Genomic DNA, 12718 nt, shown 5'->3' on the forward strand with positions numbered 1-12718 from the left:
TGAACACTACACATTTAAAAACTTTTGAAAAAGTCTAGTAAATCTTCAAAGATTTGTAAGGACAATTTTGTTGCGCATCACCTTTCTTTTCTTTTATTTTCATATTTTGTTGCCCATTATTCTTCATGATGGTATATTTCCTCGTGGAACCTATAAACAATCAGAACTTTAACATGTATTCATTGTTTGATACGGATGATAATGTTGTTTTTTAAAGGTTTTTTTTAATTTAAAATAATATTTTTTTTATTTTTAAATTGGATATATCAAGATAATTATAAAATATAAAATCAAGATTTGTAATGCAATTTTATATAAGATGCCGTGCAAATAGTGAAAGCTATTTAACTAACTTGATGAATTTTTCCATGTCATCCAGCATAAAACAAAAACTACTAGAATAATAAGCAGTCTCAAACATGACACAAACCAACAGCTTTCCTAGAGAAAGAAGAATGATTCTCCCATGAAACAAGCCTGGTAATTCTTTAAATTAAACTGTATAAAATGGATAATATAAAAAATGCAATGGAATATGATTTTTTTTCTGTCAAGAGTTAAAAGCTAAGTTGAAGTTTTCTTCTTGCTTTGTCAATGTAAATAAAAGAGAGAGGATTATCGAAAAGTAGAAAAGAGAGACAAAGTTCTCGGCTTGCTGTATTTTAGCCAAAAAAAAAGAAAATGTCAATCTACATGTGAATAGGAGAGATGAATGTGTTCTTATCCTTTAATCATCTTGAAAAGGTAAAGATGGGATAGTAAAAAAAAATATTTGGTTTGATTTTAAATTTCTATGTTTTATGGTGATTAGAAGATGTTTTTGGTTGGAAATGATTGTCTAAAGATCTATAATATGTTATTATATTTTCATGTGTGTTTTAAAGTGAAAATAAATAAAAAATTTAAGAATTCTAAAATTTGAACACAATTTTTTCGGTCACTATTAATAACTGAAAAATATATTCTAAAAATATGTTATTTACTCAGAAGAATAACATGTCATCTACTATATTTTATTTAAAAGAAAAAAGAAAAAAAAAACTAAGAGCATGAGCCTAACCTTTGCGTGCCTCAGTTTTTTTTTTTTTTCAGCCTGGTGTTTGGATTTTATATTCCACGTATGTTAGTACTTGAGTTGTTTATTTAAGGCCCCGCACTTCTTTTCTATTTAATTAATTAATTAATTAATTTTTTTGTTTTTACTTTTATTTTGTAATAAAATTATCTTTAAATAAAATTATTAAAATTATATTTAAACAAGTACAAGGTCGTGCCATATTTTTTTAAATAGAACTATAGCTTTTAATGGCAATAACAGTAATTGTTTTATAAATAATTATATAAGAAATCTAATATACATAATTTTTTTAAAAAAGTTACTAGTTAAGAATCAAATAACATTTTTTATTGTAATTTGTTCACATAATTTTCTCAAATTATTTTTTTATTTTGTTTTATATAATCATGTAAAGATTATGGAGATATGATTTTCTTATTATTTTAAATTACTTTTCAAATCACGATGAATTTTTATTTTAAAAACTACATTTCTAATAAAAAAAACATGTTTTTATTAAAAAAGATAATATGAATAAAACAATGATTTTTGGCTTGAAAATGTATTTTTACTTGAGAATCAAAATAAATATTTTTTTATGTATATTTGATTTAATTATTTTTAAAATTAAATAGTAATAAATTTTAAATATTTGTGATATCAATCTGGGGAAAAAATAGTAGAATAAAAAAAATATTTTCAAATACTTACTAATTTTATTTAGCACTTGTATAGGCAACTATAAAGCCAACGGGCATCGCACTGCTAGCTTTTTTTGGGGAGTTGTAGATTTGCGTCCAGTTTACTTTCCAGAGTGGAGTCACCAGACTTGAGTAAATTATATGCTAGTCCCTATATTTAGCGTGATTTTGTAACTAGCCATTTTGTTTTAAAAATAATGAGCCAGTCCCTTGATCATGGTTATTGTCGGTGCTTTTTTAAGTGCACTTTAGGTTTTCTTTTGTAGTTGGTGGTGTTCGAAAACATGGCTAAAATAAACTATGTTTTGTTTTTAAAAAAACTATTAAATTATTAAGGAAACTAGTAAGAGGACTAGGTTGAAGTAGAATACAAGAATATAGATTTCAAACTGGAAAAAATCTGATTATCTCGCTTTTTATTTCTTTTCATAAGATGTTAATGAATATCTCCATCCTTACTCGGATGTTAATTGAAATAATTTTTTTGAAATAATTTTAATGGTGCATTATTGTATTAATTTAAGGGTATTTGAGAGTGTGGTGACAATTACTTTTTAAAATATTTTTTTCTCATAAAAACATTAAAATAATATTTTTTTTAAAAAAATTTATTATTAATATCAGCACATCAAAATAATTTTAAAATATAAAAAAATAATTTCAAACATTAAAAAAATTAAATTTTTTCCGACTTTCATTTGAATTCCTCTCCCGGACAAGACTTGATGTATTTAAAGAAATTGAGTAAATTCTTTTAAATAACAAGCTTAAGGTTAAAAAGGTTTTTATAAAAAGAAGGAATTATACCTCTTGAAGAGCATCTCCGTGGAGATGCTAAATGAAAACCTAAAAATAAAATAAAATATTATTTTATCTTTTTTATTTTTCTTTCAAAAATATTATTTGTGCATGTCCTGTAAAAATACCAAAGTACTAATTTATTGTAATTGTATTTTTTTTTCACTAGTTTTTTTATTTGTTTTTTTTATGAGATTACTATAATATTATGACATGTGTCATGAGTTTGGGGAGTTCATCCGAACTATTATTTTATTATTTTTAGTTATTTTTTTTTAATTTTATTATTTAATAATAGTTTGATTAAAAATCTTCCAAGTTATTTTTAGACTCATCAAGTCAACCAAATCACATTGATTGTTAAAATAATCGTGTATCAAATATGTTAAAATACAATTACTTCTCGTGAATAACTTTTTACCATTAGAGTGAATAAAAACAAAAAAAAAACTATATTTATATCATTTAAAAAACTATATTATCAATTTAGCTTTTCTAAATAACATGTACTAGAAATGCTCTAACTATAAGGTCAATTTATTTAAGATCAAACTGATTATTTTACTAGGAATACAATAAATATCAACTATAACATTGAAATAAAATTACCCATGATTTAAATAACCTTGATTTTTTTATATTACTGCTAAAACAAAAAAAACCTCTCTTTTATCGAAGCTTGTTTTTTGATGGGCTTGTCGATGCATAGCCATGAACAAAATTTACATGAATCGAATCAAATTATTTCGTTTTCTAGCTAATTTATCGCTACCCTTTTGGAAACATAATTTATCAGAATGATATTAATGGGTGTTTTTTTTTTTTTTTTTTGCCAAGATCTATGTAAAACCAAGAGCATCGGCAATATACAACCTGTAATGTTAACTCGGCAATTACAAGGAGAGGGGGGGCACAGAGCTGCAAATTTTGCGAAGTAGCGATAGCCGATAGGGTACGCACTGTCCAAACCTGGCCCAATTTATTTTTCCTTCTTCGCTAAACAAATTCATCCACTATTACAGTTGTTAATTCTCCAAGTATATTAGTGCTCACCGAACTAAATATACGAGAAGATTAAGGAGTAAGATGTTTAGTCAAAGTTTGATCAATTGTTTTTCAAAAGAAAGGCAAAAGTCTACTTCAAAAGAGGAAAATAAAAAAAGTATAAAAAATACTTAATTTATATTAAAACTACATACAAAATTAAATGATATAATGGTATATTACAAAACAAAAACAAGTTGAAATTGACAAACGATCATAGAGAATAGCATGAATAAAAAGTGGTACTATACAAAGGTTTTTTTTTAAAATGATATAATAAAATATATCTTGACTATGGGGACGATAAAATAAAAAAGTCATATGAACACAATAAATGTATATTTGATTTCTTTTCTAAAAACATTCTCAAAAGACGTGGTTTTGGCGAAAACGTTTTCGTCAATCACAGACCCACCGAACGCACTAAAGTGGTGGAATGTGGGCACCACGTGGAGAAAAGCTGGGGGTAAAATAATATCGTTGGTGACACGTCATCTCATTGATTCTGTTGCAGGAGGGCGTCAGGGGTGAAAAGCATCTTGAAGAATTACCTTACGATGGCATGTATATCACGTGACTGTAAAGTGATCGTCGAGTTCGGAAGCAACCATTTAAAACTACAAAACAAACGAACCCAGTTGCAGTTCTCAACTACCTGTTGGGGTTCATAATTTCTCCTATTAAGAAAATATCTGCCCTGAGTGGTAGACAACCAGATCCAACTTCTCTCATTACCCATCCACGGACACTTCCAAATTGTCGAAAACCGAGACAAAACTTAATTGATCCTTCAGTTTCTATCGAGATAGTACCCTGGACCCCACCGTAGTCCTGGTCCATGTTCTGCATGATCATGATCATGATCATGATCATCATTGTAACCACGTCCTTGCACATCCAAGCTCGACAGGATAAAAACAATCTAATAAGCCAAGCCCAGCCGCATCCGGAAGCAGGTGAGCGAATTTAACTAGAACCTCTGTATAGGATAAGAGAGAGAAAATCAGGATATCGATCCGAATGTTTTTATTCCTGACACTTTAACCCTTATTGCTCTTCTTTCGGAAAGGAAAATTGCAAAGCACTCCCAGAACTTCTTAATACATCTTATATTTTACCTTTTCTTTTCCTGTTTATCTCTAATAATTTTCGAACCTCGTGTTTTCCAATTTTGAAGGAAAATAAATGATATTCCTCCATGGTTGATGGGTGGACCATTTGTTATTGAAAGGTTACACGGCATGCATGTTACGCACACTTTGTTTTCGTCGACATCTTAGATAAAGCTAAGAGTAGGACATGTATCGGAAATTTACCATGGGAATGGTTGCGCTGCCTTAGTCAAATCCAAATTTCTATCACTGCAGAAGTGCAGATGACATGTTCTCTGACAAAATATTTTTTTCTTTCATTTTTCTCGTACTTAACTGACGATAATATATATATATATAAAACCCTCGAAAACTCTGATAAACAACCCACGTCAAAAGGGTAAAGTCTCGTTTCTACCCTGGTATTGGTTAGTTGTAGGACTACAGTTTAGCCCAACCGAATTTCAATACGGTCAAAGTGGAAGTGTAAGCAGGACTGAGTTTATGAGTTTTTTTTTTTTGTTTGAGTTATTTTTTAAGATTTATTTTAAAATATATTAAAATAATATTTTTTAATTTTAAAAAATTATTTTTTACATCATCAATCTAAAAATATTAAAAAAATATTAATTTAAAATAAAAATATTAATTTTTAAAACATAAAAACTAGAATATAAAGTTACAGTTTTCCCAGCTTGTTGATTGACCATCGAGACCACAAAGGAGTCTCAGCTTTCTCTCCCTTTTCTTTTTACCACAATACAAACCAATTAGAAAATAAGAAATTCAAACACAATAAAAAATATAAAATAAAATAAATATAAAATTTGCTTCATGAATGTATATACATGTGTGTGGGTTTGTCAATGACATGCAAAAATCAGAGATTCACAGAACTTCCTTGACATACAAAAATGAAGCTCACCGTTGAATTTTTTTTTCCCCAGACCTCCAACTGCACAGTAAGAATAGCTATCCGTATAATTTTATTTTCCATCACGTATTTTCCATAGTTTGAATTCTATAAACCGAGAAGATGTTCAGCTGCTCTTTTAGAGAGTGGCCAGGCCAGGCCCGCCGGCGACGATGTTTGGGATCATCATGAAAAAATACAGATGGTAAAAATAGTTGTGAAACGAAGGACACAGGACTGAAAAATAACGAGTAAGCTAATCACAGGAGCCTAATTGAGTGAATTTTAAAAACAGGCATCGTAGTTTGCTGCTATTCAATAGATATGAGAGGGCTATCAGCCATGGTGTCCCCTGATGTTATCAACGTCATGGCACGGCACCCCTGCCTTCTCAGAAAAAAAGGGGTTTATCTTTAAGATTTCAATCTTGTTCGAACGATTCATGAATGATAAATGCAGGCGCTTGAATTTATTTATACGACAAATTTAAAAAATTGGCCCAGTCTGACATATTAACTTCAAGAAAAGAGTTCGAGTCGAGCTATTGCATTTGTCAGGCTAATAAAGAGCAAACTATCCGACTTTAATGCAGAAAATACTGACTCGCTTGGTTTATCAATAATAATCAATTCAAAATGTAGAGATCTCAAAAACTACCTGATTTATACTTAATGGGTGGAGTTGGACTTCATCTATAAAATAGCATCATTACATCCAATAAATTTTATGGTATGTAATTAATGATATTTTATAAGTTTATTTTAAAGAAAAAAATAAATATAATTAAAAAAATACTAAAGAACAATATTTTTATCATTTTTTAAGGATTATAAGTTTTATTTTTTTGTGCTATTTTTTTTTAAGATAAATCTAAAATGTAATTATTAAGAGTCGCTGCTCAGTAACACCACAAAACTTTCCATCACGCCCCATGTAACATTCTATTAACGTTACCTCAAAATTCATGGAGGCTTCACTGTTATTAAAGTTGTTATAGATAGATGTATCTTGAAAATAAAGAGCACGATTAAAACATATCTACACAAAGAAAAGAAAAATAATTTGTAAAATTTCTGCAGTAATATTAGACCAAATTCGTGCTTTTAACTTGATTTTTAAATTGTTTTTTATTTAAAAAAATATTAAATTGTTAATTTTTGAAGTATTTTTGAATAATTTTGATGTATTGATACAATAAAAAACTAAAAAATATTATTTTAATATATTTTTAATTAAAAAATATTTTTTAAAAAAACACATAATACATTACATTAACAAATATACAAATACTAAATTTAGTAAAGTGGTTTAACTCTGAAAGTGATTTTTTTTTTGTTATAAAAAGATATTAAATAAATATTTTTTACTTTTATTTTTATATATTTTATATGTTAATATTAAAAAAATATAGAAGATATTTTTTTAATTAAAACACACTTTTATAAAAAAAAAAAAAAACGATTTGCATCGCCAAAAACACGCTAGGCAGGTGTTTCTCAGTACGAACGCTGTCGTGTAGCCTTGTTTCTCAGTACAGTATGGCAGCTGCCGTGTCAACTCACGTCCCCTCCTCGAAATCAACGTTGTCAACTCATCCCTTCCAATCCTTGGCAAGTTTCCAAGTGGGACTTCTCTTTTCTTTATTATATCAAGTAATAATAATAATAAACTCCTTCTTTTCAATTTACTCCAATCTTAATTATTTACTCCTAAAAAAATAAAATATGGGTATCTAAAAAGATTGATACGTTTTCCAAAAGTGGCCCCACGTGCTTGGTTGTTGATGGATCATGGATGGATGGATGGATGGGTGATGTTATAAGCAATCACATGATACAAGGGAAGATGTCATTCATTGTCGTGGACGTCATTTTCCACGAGGACTTTGGTGATGTTTGAAGATCATAGATCCAACGGCAGATAAATGATCCCTGGATCAACTTGTCCTCGTAGAGTGTGTAACATTACAAAACCGTCTTGGAAGATATCGTACGGCTGATAAATAAAGAGATGCGCTGATTTCAAGCACCAGCGTATGACAGTTGTTTACACAATAGCCGTACATTGATAAGCGATCCAACGTTCGTAGTTCCCGAGGAGAGGAGAGGCTTTATGCTTGTGGCGGAGAAAGATGTACGTGTACAATTTTCTGTAGGACTTTTATTTTGGATAGGACCACTTTAAAAATCACAAAGTACTATTATACTCTCATATAACAAATAATTTATTTATTCATTATGTTTTCATGGTGTACTCTATTATCTTTAATAAAATAAAAATATATTATGCAAACCTTTTCTTCATTCATATCTCTCAAAAATCAAACAATACACTTTCCAGAACTTTCTTACATTGAATTGTTCTAAAACAACATATCTCAATTCATATCACCGAGTAAATTAAATTGCTTCCTACAAAATTACTTTGGGTCGTGATATTCTGATAAACTTATGCAAATAATATCTTCTCATAATTAATATTATATCCTTAAACATTTATCTTATTTGTATTTGTTTATTAATGTGGATAATTTAACTTGTTTAACTTAAAAATTTATAACATATTTATATTTCAAAACTCTCAAAATACATATCAAATTTATAATAATTACGCATTCCATGTCACACACTTTTAAAAGAGTTCAAGAAGAATTTTAGAAGGAACGACAACAACACGAGATGGATCATAAACTTTGTGTATTACAGGGATTTTAACAAAATCTGTTCTTGATATCAACTTTGTCACAATTTGAATTCCAAAATCATAACTGGTAACGCAAGAGCGATGCTTAGAAAACACTTTGTTTATATTAATTCTCAAACATACTTGTCATAAAACAAATTATACAAGATTTGCAGCATTTTATAAACTTTAAAAATATATTCAAAACGAATAAAATCAAAAAATACTTTATAGTACTTATCAAGAGCAGAGGTATGTCAAGGACTTGGGTGGGCTGTAGCCCATGTCAAGATTTATCAATATTTTTTGACTAGTTTTATGTAAAAAAAATTTTAATTCTTGATTGAGTTATCAAAAAATTCTTAAAATTTGCGTGAAGCCTTCTAATATGATGCTTTAGCTTGGGTTAAAATTTCAGAATTTTTTGAGAAATTCAGAAATTTGATGAAAAACCACAATTTGACCAATTTTACGTTATTATGCGTAATTTTCAATCCGACCATCAGATTAAGCTGAAATTTTACGAGTGATCTTAAAATATACTGAATAAAATCTAGTTAAAATTTTAGGATAAATGGAGTTTTGTAGTACTGAAAAAAAGAAGAACCGTTAAATAAAAGCAAAACGACTCATTAAAAGTAAAATGATTATTTGCCATTAAAAAATAAAACAAATCAACTCTTCTTTCCTTTAATAGTGAGTTTATTTTTATTTACACTTTAATTTTATGTACTTTTAAATGTATTTTTTAATATTTTAGGTAGTGTATTTAAATTAAAACTTTACTGTTAACTTCAAAAATTTATGTATATGCTTTAATAATTGATTTTAAAAAATATTTATATATTTATTTAATAGCTCAGGACAGGAAAAATTCCTAACTCCACCATTGATACTTATTACAATATAAAAATCCAAACTTTGATTAAAATAACATGATGGTGGAGTGTCCAAAACATTAAATAAAAAAGGTTAAGAAGAAAAATTCTCCCATAAGCAAATAAGGCATACTAACAAATAAAGTAACAAAAACTCTCAATAAAATCAACCTGTTAACAGAAGATATGTATTTGTTGCTGGGACATCTAAGATATTTCTATCGATCTTTCTTTAACAAAAATATCAAGACTATACACACAAAGAAGTCTCCGTCGCTGTTTAATCATTCTTTTAAGCCCCTTGTTTCGGTAAATGGAGAGGAAATGAATGCATTTTCATACTATTTAGTAAATAAAACTAAATATAATTATCTATTATATATATATATATATATATATATTATGGAGCCTGCTCGTGCACTGTATGATTGGCTTGATTTTAGAAAAAGATTTTTTGTAAACGAACCGATTTATCCTATATATACAGCTTACAGCTTACGTAATAATTAGAACAAAGACACGTAAACGTTACAAATTTGTCCTTTTTAGGTTTTCTTGTACTTTTTATAAGCCATGTAAGCTCTTGTTATATGGACCAGTAATAAACCTTTCACGTATCTTTTTAACCTGTTTTTCTTTAAATTCTTATTTCAAAAATATACAAACCATTAAAAGACTGCAACAACCGAATTATCAAGTAACCCTTGAAGATTAGGAACTAGTTTCAACATGATGGATTTGTCACTTATGAAAATATTGTAAGTATTTGAACGCATGTTGGGAAATTGTGCAACATGCTCGAATGTAAGGAGGACATGACAAACATTGTTTTTAAATGGAACCTGCAAATTAAGCGTAAAAACATAGACTAAATAAGGAGCTGTTTCATTGTGGGTCTACTATTTATTTTTAAATGTATAAAAAACATCTAGGTTGCAGGAAATCTTGGGTATTGTTATTAAACCCGACTTCGTGAGCTGGCCTTGAATATAAAATTTTATCTGGTTTAAATTAATTTTAAATTAAATAGTAGGGAATTTTTTTAATATGATTCAGTCAATTTGACAAATCCAAAAACAACTCAGAATTAATAAAAATATAATTTACCTTTAAAAAAGTTTTTATATTAAAAACATGTTTACCATGATTAATACTATTGCAAACTTATATTTGTAAACGTATATACACTTTAGACTTTTTTTAATAATATTTTATGTTTTGTATATTACTGTAATAATAAACTAAACATCTTGACAAGTTAGTATAATGTATTTCCAAACTTTAAAACACAACATGACAGTCACTACAATTCTTTACTCTATTATTAAATGTATTCCTTGCCGTGACCACCCCCACAACCCCAAACACCCAGTCGCGCGTGGATTGGTGTGGTCGAGGTGATTTGTGTTAAACACGTACAGTAACATTGATAAGTAATTTGCCGAACTACTTATGTGTTTGGTATTGCGGTTGCTGTTGTGGTTGTGGTTTGAAAAAAGTTGTTTTATAAAAAGTACTTTTAGTTGAGGTTGGTTTGAAAAAATAGGTGTTTGGTTAAAACTGTGGTTGAAATTGAGGTTGAAGAAAAAGTAGTTTAATGTGTTTGGTTAAAAAAATGCTTTTCAAATTGAGGTTATAAAATAATTAAAAATATTTTTAATTTAAATATTGTAGATTTAACTACTATTATTACATCATGAAATAAATAATATTGATATCAAAATTTATTTATTATTCCATTAAACTACATGCAATGTCATCACATACGAAATCTATCCAACAATGACTATATTTTTCATGGTTTCTTAAGCACGCAACAACAAAAATTGAATTTTTTTGTAACGTCATCAAGCGATATCCTTCTAATTTAATGAATAAAACACAATTAAAATAAAAATAAAAACTGAATTTTTTTTAACTGGGTCGGACCCGGCAAGAACATAATTGGAATTGCGATCAAAATTCACAAATGTTACGTTATCATGCGATATCCTTCTAATTTATATAGTATTATTAAATAATATTAAATACTAGTTTTTCAAGTAAAACTCAATTTTTTTTAAAAAAAATTATAATTTCATTACGTCCAAAATTTATTCGACAAGAACTACAGTTTTCATGATTTTTTGAGCGTGCAATAAAATTAGGTAATATATTATCAGGAATAAAATTGAGATTACAGTACGAGTAAATTTAATTCACCTTAAACTAATTTTTTTTAAAAACAAAAAAAAAATTAGAAGTTCATGTTCACGTGAACAGTGCGGGTGAAATAAATTAACCACACTAGTTTTTCAAAAAAATAAAATAAATAACAACTGTTCACGTGAACAGTATGAAGCACTGTTCACGTGAACAGTGCAACAGTGGAGCATGGCTCCACTGTTCACTGAACAGTGGAGCCATGCTCCACTGTTAAGAGAAAATCACAACGAGAAGCAGCATTTTGCTGCTTCTCCAAACCTGTGGTGCAACAGTTAAAATTGGTAGGTCCCACCAATAAAAATCAATTTTTCCTTTATTATCAAACACTCAAATATGTGGTTGCGGGTGAACCTCACCCGCAACCACATTACCAAACAGCATCTACAACTGTGATTAAAAGCTAATCAATGGTTGTCCATACGACCTGCATTTTGCTTCGCTCGAAAACGTGAAGATCATAACGTTACAATTATAAAAAGAAGTTTTTTTCCCCCTCCAATTGCTGAATAAAGAATGTATATCTTCACAGTAATGGTGGTATTTCTTTGACTAAATCGCATAGAACCTTTTTAAAACTTGGTCGTGCCTAATTAATCTCCGAATTAAAAGATTTTTTAAGACATTACTTCGAGCTTTTATAATTCTCCTGGTTAGTATTTTTATAAGATTTCCATCAAATAAGTGATGGAATGACACATGTGGCGATATCTGATGTGATGGAAATTAATTCAAAACACCTGAATGTATCATTCACAAAAGGATTTGGTTTCTTACTATTAAGAATTTGAGAATTCAAAACACTTGGAGGATGGATTTAAAGGAGAGTAAAGAATCCTCCTCGAGGGAGAAAATAAAACGCCAACCATCTCTTCGAACTGTTTTCTTATATTTTTATCGTTTATGGATTTTGCATTCGGAAGTGTGGAGAACCGTTTTTATTTACAAAATTAAATTTATTTCTTCAATTCAGTCTACCATTGTGATGTTAACAAATGTTGGATTTATCGTCATGCAAAAGGATAAAGCCAACTTGCTGCTTGGCGTGTTGAAGAATGGCAGGTAAAAGACAAGGCGGATGTTTCTGCAACTTACTAAGGTTTGTTTGTTAACGAGTTCAGGCACTAGAGGGTGTTTGATATATATAATGTCCGATTCTGTTCTTAAGTGATTTTTAAAAATATTTTTAGTTTAAAAAAAATTAATTCAATGTTGTTTTTATAGTTTTAATATACTAATATAAAAAATTTTAAAAAATCAATTTTAATATATTTTCAAACAAAATACTATTTAAGAAACAGCCATAAAAGCAATCTCAATCACCCCTCAATTCAAACCATGATTACCGTGGC

The sequence above is a fragment of the Populus trichocarpa genome, chromosome 8 (assembly GCF_000002775.5).
Source record: "Populus trichocarpa isolate Nisqually-1 chromosome 8, P.trichocarpa_v4.1, whole genome shotgun sequence".
NCBI lineage: Eukaryota > Viridiplantae > Streptophyta > Magnoliopsida > Malpighiales > Salicaceae > Populus > Populus trichocarpa.